Source organism: Schistocerca gregaria, chromosome 2 (assembly GCF_023897955.1).
Source record: "Schistocerca gregaria isolate iqSchGreg1 chromosome 2, iqSchGreg1.2, whole genome shotgun sequence".
Taxonomy (NCBI): Eukaryota; Metazoa; Arthropoda; class Insecta; order Orthoptera; family Acrididae; genus Schistocerca; species Schistocerca gregaria.
In genome coordinates this window covers 670,796,368-670,805,980 of record NC_064921.1, presented here as the reverse complement: position 1 = coordinate 670,805,980, position 9,613 = coordinate 670,796,368, and positions in this window count along the sequence as shown.

Genomic DNA, 9,613 nt, shown 5'->3' with positions numbered 1-9,613 from the left:
ATTACAAGAACTAAAATACAAGCTGGTTATGATTACAGTTTCACTATTTGCACAAGTATAGATGGAACACTATTTACCATATAGTAATACAACTTTATAGAAATGATGTTCAGACTGTGTATTCCAGGATTTGCATTATTAGCAGTGTTAGCATGAAGATCTGTCTTAGGTGCTGGTACTGGTATGGCAATGTAGGGTTGAAACACAGGCAACAGTATGAATTATAGTTGCAGATAGGCAACGTGGGTCTGGGCAAGGTGAGCAGAGCTTTACTCATAAGGTCATTTCATCAAAATAGCAGCAATAGTGTCACTGCTCTTCATGAGTATTGATCCATTAAAGGAATATGGAAAAGTCCACTTTCTATATAGGGGATCAATGTGATTCAGTAGTTTGAATTAAAACTAGTGGTTTTGGAATTGTTCCTGGGAGAACCAATGGCCAATTGTGCCAAACATTGTTGAAGAAGTTGCTGTTGTCTTGGCTGAGAATGCTGGATGCAATGTGCGATGTTCAAGCCATACATGAGCTGTGTTATGAAAGTTAAACATTCGATGGTCCACCATTGCTTTGGGCAGCAGTAGAGTAATCTCTGGTATGTTACCAGGCTGCCATGGTTGCAAATGGGTGTGACATTGAGAAACATTTTTAACTTGGATTGTAACACTGGTATGCAATTAACAAATGTTACTCCTCTCATGTGGAAATTAAAGTGTGTTTCTTTCTATGGTTTATTTATTATTTCTGTTCTGCATTCCTTACAAAGAGGAGCTTCAATGCCCTATGATCACTCATTTGCCACAGTGAAAGTTTAATGATAGCCACCCTGTATTAGAGATCTTGTTGGTAGTTGATTTTCATCCTTTGTAACTAAGAGGATATGGTGTGTTGTATTATGAAACTCAGTGGGTGTATACAATAAAACAGCATTCTTTTGGTCATCTCCAAAAGAACAGACACCATGCATGCATATAATTGGTATGTCTAGGTGAGCAATGGATCCACCTTCTTCAGTGAAGATGCACAAATATGTCTGCCCTCCTGTGGGAATCTCAGAGTAGCGAATGTGAGCACAATTGACAGGGACATCGGATAGGTGGTGCTGCAGAGGAACATGGATCAGTGGTGAGGCATGCTGAGATAGCCCATGCAGTTGTGATAACACTGTATTTTGGATGGCACAATGGTTAATGCTGGTGCCTAGTAAGTGATCATGGATACGAATCCCAGTCTCGTACACAGTTTCACTCATAGCCGCTGATTCCACATAATGTCCTGCTGCAGCTGACAGTAGTAATACCCCTTCAATTTACATATATCTTAAAGAATATTGATGAAAAAATAGTTTTTACTACATTATAGAGATAGTGCAACATAAAATTAATACAAATAAATTAGCAGGATGCTCAATTACAAAGTAGACAAAGAGGATGGTGTATGCCTGTAAACAACACAATACATTGTAGTTTGTAATTTACTTCATGCAATACAAAACCAAGGTGTATTGTCTATTTCCATTTAAGGCCTTGTTGGCCAAAAGCTCACTTTCTGACAGTCTTTTTGTTGTTCCTACCTGTGACTTGGCATCTCTGCTATACAGTGAGTGGCAACTATCCTTTTTCTAATATTGTTACATTCCATCCTGGATTTTCCATTGTTTAACCGCATTTTCATATATACAATAAACATTTGTTTTGAAATGTCACTAAACTTGTGATGTTGCATTTACCTGTTGATCTGTTGCTCTAGATTTCAAAGAATCTTGAAGTCAAATCTCAATGAACTGGAATTACATACTGAAAACTGCCATTAGGTAGAAGAGACTGCAACCTTTTCAACTGGACATGAAGTGAGTTTTAAACATGGTTAATCCACATATATTTGAGCCATATAAAGTTGGTGGGCAGTTCCAATTTCACAATTCACAGTATAGATGAGTAAATTAAAGGGAAATATCATTCTTAGTAATCTCATAAGGAAGGAGAATCAACTGACTACTACACAACATCATAGAATTGGTTAAAGTTTATAATGGAAGAATATACAATGACAGAAATATAATGTAACAGTGCAAACAAAACAGTTAGTAAGAGGATCACATAATTAACAACACTTTCCCATAAATGTTGTTAGGAGAATACTAGCACTCTGAATCACATGTTTACAGTTTCAGATGAGATGTTGTGGCCTTTATCATGTTCCCTGGCGCTGCTGTGCTTCACCATATTTGACACCAAGTGTAATGCAGCTTTCTCTTTAGCTAGTTGAATGCACAATATGTTAACATTGGATTGACAGTTACCTATAATAACAATTGTGAGCTGGACCCGCTAGTCAGTTCCAACTTGGCTTCTTGCCATACTTGGTAACTTCTTTTCCAAAGTGCGACTGCTTCACTGAAAGAGAGGGGCATTTCTGCTATCTTCAACTACTAAATTATTTTCAATGGCAGATTTTCTTAAACAATGAATTGTCTTCCACAGACTTACACAATTACAATTTGCAATAATACAACCATACTTTTTTAGTCTGGACCTTCACCCAAAATTATCTGGTCTCTTTTGTGTCTTTGTTAGCATTGACATTCTTGGAGAAGTCTGCTTGTGTATTCTATGGGCAAAGCACCTTCAGCTGGTAGCAACATGGAATAGCGCATTCCATCAGCAAGTGTAGATGCTGGCCCACAGCTCAGACCGCTTGCTCAGGTTGTGCCTTCATCTCACTTGACTCTGTACAAAGACGGACCATTTGTCAGTGTACTATTTTTACAATGCCTATCTAAATAATCTATAGTGTTTTGCATTTCATTCATGTGGCTGTCCACTGTACTTTGAAAACCTAATGGTGTGCCATGGCCTTCCCCATGGAAATTCCATTGGACATCCCATACTCAACTCCTAACAGAGGACAACACTTTAATGACTTTCATACTTCTTTATATCACTCACTAACACACCTAACAATGGAAAATCGAGGATGGAATATAACAATACCAGAGAAGGAAAGTTGCTACTCACCATATAGTGGAGATGCTGAGTTATGATAGGCACAAGATTCACACACTCAGAGCTTTCAGCCATTAAGTCATTTGTCAGCAGTAGACACACATACACAGACACACACACACACACCCTCATGCAAATGCAACTTGCACACACGTCAGCAGTCTCAGAGAGCTGAAACTATGCTGCAAGCAGCAGCACCAGTGCATGATGGGAGCGGCGGCTGGGTGGGGGTAAGGAGGAGGCTGTGGCGGGGAGGGGGAGGTCTAGTATGGTGGGAGTGGCGGCCAGTGAAGTTTAGATGGAGAGCAAGAGAGAAGGTGTGGATGGGGGAGGGGGTAAGTAGTGGAAAGGAGAGAAATAAAAATAAAAATAAAAAAAAGACTGGGTGTGGTGGTGAAATGATGGCTGTGTAGTGCTGGAATGGGAACAGGGAGGGGGCTGGATGGGTATGGACAGTGATTAATGAAGGTTGAGACCAGGAGGGTTATGGGAATGTAGGATATATTGCAGGGAAAGTTCCCACCTGTGTCTGGTACTGTGCACCACGGAATTTGAATCTGCACCAGAAGTCATGGACGTCGAAGACCCATAGAGGTCTCTGCACCATCACGCCGTAAGCTGTGGTGGCACACACCTCATGGCCCGCTTTTAGTGTGAGGGCACCACAGTGGAACAAGTGGTCCCAGCGGTCAATAGCGGCGCCCACGATAGCATACTTATGCACCTGCCTCGTGCTCAGCCGGCAGTCTGACATTGCGTTGTGCCTCAGGACATATCGTCTCAGACAGTGTATTAACTTCGCGTTTCTATTCCAGTGGACATGATTGTCTTGTTTGGGTCGTTACTCTGTCGTCTGTTCTTGTTATGTCGTAAGGTGCTCTGTTGGTAGTGTCTGTCCTCTCCCATTGTGTTGTTGTTTGTGGGCCGCTCCACGGGTCCCTCTGCGTTTCCGTCACAACTACCCCGTGACCGTCCTGGTCGCTGTTACAACACTGTGCAATTCAGAAAAGCTGGTGTTGGTGGGAAGGATCCATATGGCACAGGCTGTGAAGCAGTCATCGGGATGAGGGGTATAATGTTTGGCAGTGTGTTCAGCTACAGCGTGGTCCACTTGTCTGTGGACAGACAGCTTCTTGGTTACCATGCCTACACAGAATGCAGCACAGTGGTTGCAGCTTAGCTTGTAAATCATATGACTGGTTTCACATGAAGCCTTGCCTTTGATGGGATAGGTGACATTAGTGACTGGACTGGAGTAGGCGGTGGTAGGAGGATGTATGGGACAGGTCTTGCATCTAGGTCTATTACAGGGGTATGAGCCATGAGGTAAGGGATTGGGAGCAGGGGTTGTGTAAGGATGGCGGAATACCACAGTAGGAGGGGTGGGAAGGATAGTGGGTAGGACATTTATCGTTTCTGGGCACGACGAGAGGTAATAAAAACCCTGGTGGAGAATGTAATTCAGTTGCCCCAGTCCTGGATGGTACTGAGTCACAAGAGGAATGCTCCTCTGTGGCCAGACTGTGGGACTTTGGGAGGTGGTAGGAGACTGGAAAGATAAGGCACAGGAGATTTGTTGTTGTACAAGGATGGGAGGATAATTACAGTCAGTGAAGGCTTCAATGAGACCCTCAGTATATTTAGAGAAGGACTGCTTGTCACTGCAGATGCGATGACCATGGGTGGCTAGGCTGTACAGAAGGGACTTCTTGGTATGGAATGGGTGGCAGCTGTCGAAGTGGAGGTATTGCTGCTGGTTAGTAGGTTTTATATGGACAGAGGTACTGATGTAGCCATCTCTGAGGTGGAGGTCAACATCTAGGAAGGTGGCTTGTTGGGTTGAGAAGGACCAGGTGAAGCAAATGGGGGAGAAGTTGTTGAGGTTCTGGAGGAATGTGAATAAGGTGTTCTCTCCTTCAATCCAGATAGCTAAGATGTCATTAATGAATCTGAACCAAGTGAGGGGTTTAGGATTCTGGGTTTTTAGGAAGGATTCCTCTAGATGGCCCATGAATAGATTAGCATAGCCATACTGTGGATTTGTTTGTAGGTAATGCCTTCAAAGGAGATGTAATTGTGGGTGAGGATATAGTTGGTCATGGAGACTAGGAAGGAGGTTGTTGGTTTGGAATCCATAGGGCGTCTGGAAAGGTAGTGTTCGATAGCATTAAGGCCATGGGCATTAGAAATGTTAGTGTACAGGGAGGTGGCATCAATAGTGACAAGCAAGGCACCATATGGTAAAGGGAAAGGAACTGTGGAGAGTTGGTTGAGGAAATGTTTGGTATCTATGAGTGTGTGAATCTTTTTATTGTGCCTATCATGACTCAGCATCTCTGCTATATGGTGAATAGCAACTTTACTTCTCTGGTATTGTCACTAACACATCTATTAGTCTCATAACAACAAAAACAATCAATTATTGATCAAATTAATTAATTGGATAGATAAAAAATCTACTCACCAAGCAGCAGCAGGACTCACACATAAAAGACTTTTGTGACTGGCAAGCTTTTGGAGCCAAAGGCTCCCTCTTCAGGCAGAAAGGCTGAAGGGGAAGAAAGAATGGCGAAGGAAAAAGACTGGAGAGGTCTATGAAAAGAGGTAGATTTTGGGAAAGTCACCCAGAGCTGCAGGTCAGGGGAGACTTACTCCATGGGATGAGAAGGAAAGGCTGATTATTGGGGACTGCATTGGATGAGATTTGAAAACCTGAGAGCTTAAAGGTGGAAGACAGGGTAATATGCAAGACAGAGATTACTACTAAAACATCATGCATGATTTAATAAGAGTGAGAAGCTAAGAGCATTTTACATAATGAAGGTGGGAGGGAGCAGTGAAAAGTAGATGGGAAAGACAATGAAATATGTAGAAAACTAAAACGGAGTGAAACAAAGAGTAGTTACAGTGAAGAAAATCTGAGAAGGAAGAAATTAATGCAGATTGAGGCCAGGTGGAAGGCAAGAACCAAGGACATGTAGTGCTTGTTCCCACTTGCATAATTGTGAGAAACTGGTATCTGGGGGAAGAATCCAGATGACACGTGTGGTGAAACAGGCACTTAGATCATAAATGTCATGTTGTAGAGCATGCTCTGCAACAGGATAATGTGAGTTGTCAGTATATACCTTCTGCCTATGCCCATTCATCCTAATTGATAATCTGATGGTAGTCATGTCAATGTAGAAGGCAGAACAGCCTTGGGATGAATGGGCATAGGCAGAGGGTATATATTCTCAACTTGCATACTCTACAACATGACATTCATGACCTCAGCACCTGTTTCACCACATTTGCCATCTGGATTCTTCCCCAGACACCAGTTGCCCAAAACTCTGCAAGTGGGAACTAGCACTACAAAATGTCCTCAATTCTCGCCACCCACTTGGTCTTAATTTACATTAATTCCTTCCAACTCAGCTTTTCATCATTGTAACGACTCTTGCTTCACTCTGTTTTAGTTTTCTACATCTTTCATTGTCTTTTCCATCTATTTTTCACTGCTCCCTCCCACCTTCATTATGTAAAATGTTCTTAGCTTCTCACTCTAATTAAATCGTGCATGATATTTTAGTACTAATCTCTATCTTGCTTATTACCCTGTCTTCCACCTTTAAGCACTCAGGTTTTCAAATCTCATCCAAATGCAGTCCACAACAATCAGCCATTCCCTTCTCATCCCATGCAGTAAGTCTCCCCTGACCTGCAGCTCTGGGTGACTTTCCCAAAATCTACACCTTTTTTTAGACCTCTCCAGCCATTTTCCTTCACCCTTCTTCCTTTCCCTTCATCCCTTTTGGCTGAAGAAGGAGCCACTGGCTCCAAAAGCTTGCCAATCACAACAGTCTTTCATGTGTGAGTTCTGCCGCCACTTGGTGAGTAGATTCTTTATCTATTGAATTAAATAATCCTACAGATTCACCATTGAATATTTTCTCTAATACTTAATAATACTCTGCATTTGTTTTCTTTAAGTATCTTTTGAACATTTTCATAATTATTTAAGATGGAAATTGATCATATCCACTTTTTTATCTTTCTTTATAATTAAAATTATTCATTAAATTTCATTGTGTTGGCCAAAGGGAACTCACAGCTCCAAAACCAATAATATTCCAAAAATTATCTATACTTCTCATATAAGAATACCGAGTTCAGGTAACCATCGCATTTTAACTCAGATATGGTGGTTCAGAGATGTGCCAGCACTTCAGTCTTACTTTTTAGCACCAGACCTCAGAACACGGTGCAGCCAGCATAGTGCATAGTGAAGCACAGAAAAAGGTAAGTCTCATAATTTCCTTATTACTGTCATGTCATACTTTCTTCAGTCTGGAGGAAAACTCATTTCAGATAAAACATTTGCCCTTTACTAAGCTTTCTTTCCTCTACAGCAATTTCAGGGATAATTTCTCTTACCCCCCTTGTACACAAGCTTGATGGAATGCACAGCTCTTATCTTCTTCTCTCATCACCCTAAAAAATGTGGTTGGGCCATCCCTCCTTCGGGTCCACCCTTGCTCGACATAGGTTCGCATCAGTGGGGTAACCTACTCTATAAATTTCCCTTCTTTCTCTCTTCATGAGATGCACATATAGAATAACTACTACTGAATACTGAAGTATCCCAACCCTTTCATTGCTCTTCAACCTTCTTGCCACATCTCCTGGTGCCTTCTTATCAGACCTGTTGACTTCCTGTTAGTTTCACTATACACCTTGTTCATGTCTTCCTTTTGGTTCTCAACATCTCCTTCACTTCCCTGTGGCACATTCTCTTCCCATTTCCATCTTGTGTGACTGTGTTCTCTCGTATTCCAGTGTTAGCATGTCATCTATTTCTTTATCTCCATAGTCACTTACTTTATAAATCATTTGTATCATAATACATGTAGCTGGGTGAGTAAACATCATTTATGTCTTCTGACACTAATCAGACAACATGTTACTTAAATACAGCGTAATTTTTGTGTCTACTACTAAAACAATCTTGTTTTATTTATCATGCATTCTGTGTTGCCAATTAATCAATTTCTCACTAGATGGCACTGTTATCTGCTACTCCTTACACTCATGTTAGCATATCCTATTTCAGACTGTTGTGCTGCATGCATGGGGTTTCTCCTGATATTTTCCCCACAATGTGTGATGTGCCTAATATGTGGTATACTGATGTCATACACAATAGAAGTAATGTGTGTGGCACGAAAATTATGTCCACTTGTCCAAGTCATGTCATCACACATGTGTTGCTTCCCTTGGCCATCCTGTGACAACAGGTTGAGATAGAAACATGTTGAAAAGAAATGGTTTCACCATAAGAAACTTATGAAAATGGAGAGAGGGAAAGACAGAACTGGTATTCCTGGCAGAGAAGGAAGAGAGGAAATTAAAGAATGGATTTGTTAAGGTCAAAGAAAGGAATAAGACAGCCCCAAAAGACACAATCAATCTCTTACCACCCTGACCCACTCACCCTCACACCGCCCCCCTCCCTACCAACTCTAAGGAATTCCCACTTCTCTTTAATATATGGATCATCAGGTACAACCTCCCTTATTTTTGTCACCATGTTCCATACAGATTTATTGGTATAACTAAAGGATAAAAATTTGTATTGAATGTTACTCCAGGACCCTCGGTTCTCACAATAGCATTCATATCTATAGGTAGGCATGACAACACATCAGGAACCACGTTCTGTGAAGCTTTTGCGTAATTTATCACTATGTGATACCCTGTAGGAAAAGTAGCTGTCTTATGAATCTCCTTGTAATAGATGACTTTCTGTTAAGAAGGACAGGGCTTGAAGGTTGGCATAAATCATAATTTTAGACTCCCAAATCAGAGCCTGAAACTTCTTTATATTCTGTACTGTGCCTAATAACTCTTTTTCTGTTGTAGTATAATTTAACTCATGTTTGTTCAGTGGATTGGGTTTTATCCAATTTATGCTTACCAGGTGTCCAATAAATTTTAGTTCTTCTTATAAAACTGAACTATAATACCTTTAACATAAAATTTTTCCAAAGTTATTGTTAATGGATTACAGTATTCCTCCCATGTTTTTGATACTAACAAGACATGATCTACATAAACAATTAACTCTTTTAGTAGAGCCTTACCTAATGCTGCATCCAAAGCTCTAATGAATACAGAAACACAAATATTCAGATAAAATAGCAACACTTTAGATTTGTAAGACTTATCTTTGTACAAAAATGCTCTATATTTTCTTGAATTGTCATCAATTTTGACCTGTCAATACCCCAAGGTCAAATTCAAGGAGCTAAGATACTGTGCTTGTTCAAATTTTGTCTGAAATTCGTCAATACAGACTGGTCTATCTCATTCCATTTTTTTATGTTTATTCGCCATACATAGGTTCAGGATAAACCTGACTCCTACAGTAAGCATGTGTATCACTGTCAGGGGATTATTATATATATTAAGACTACATTCAGTAACATCATTTGCAAGAATCCTGTCTATCTCCTCCAGCACTGATGGTTGCATATGCAGTGGTATGGAATGAGGTTTACAAAAAAAATGGTATCATCCTTTGTCTGAAAGCTACCTACATAATTTCCAAGTACCCCTGGTTTACC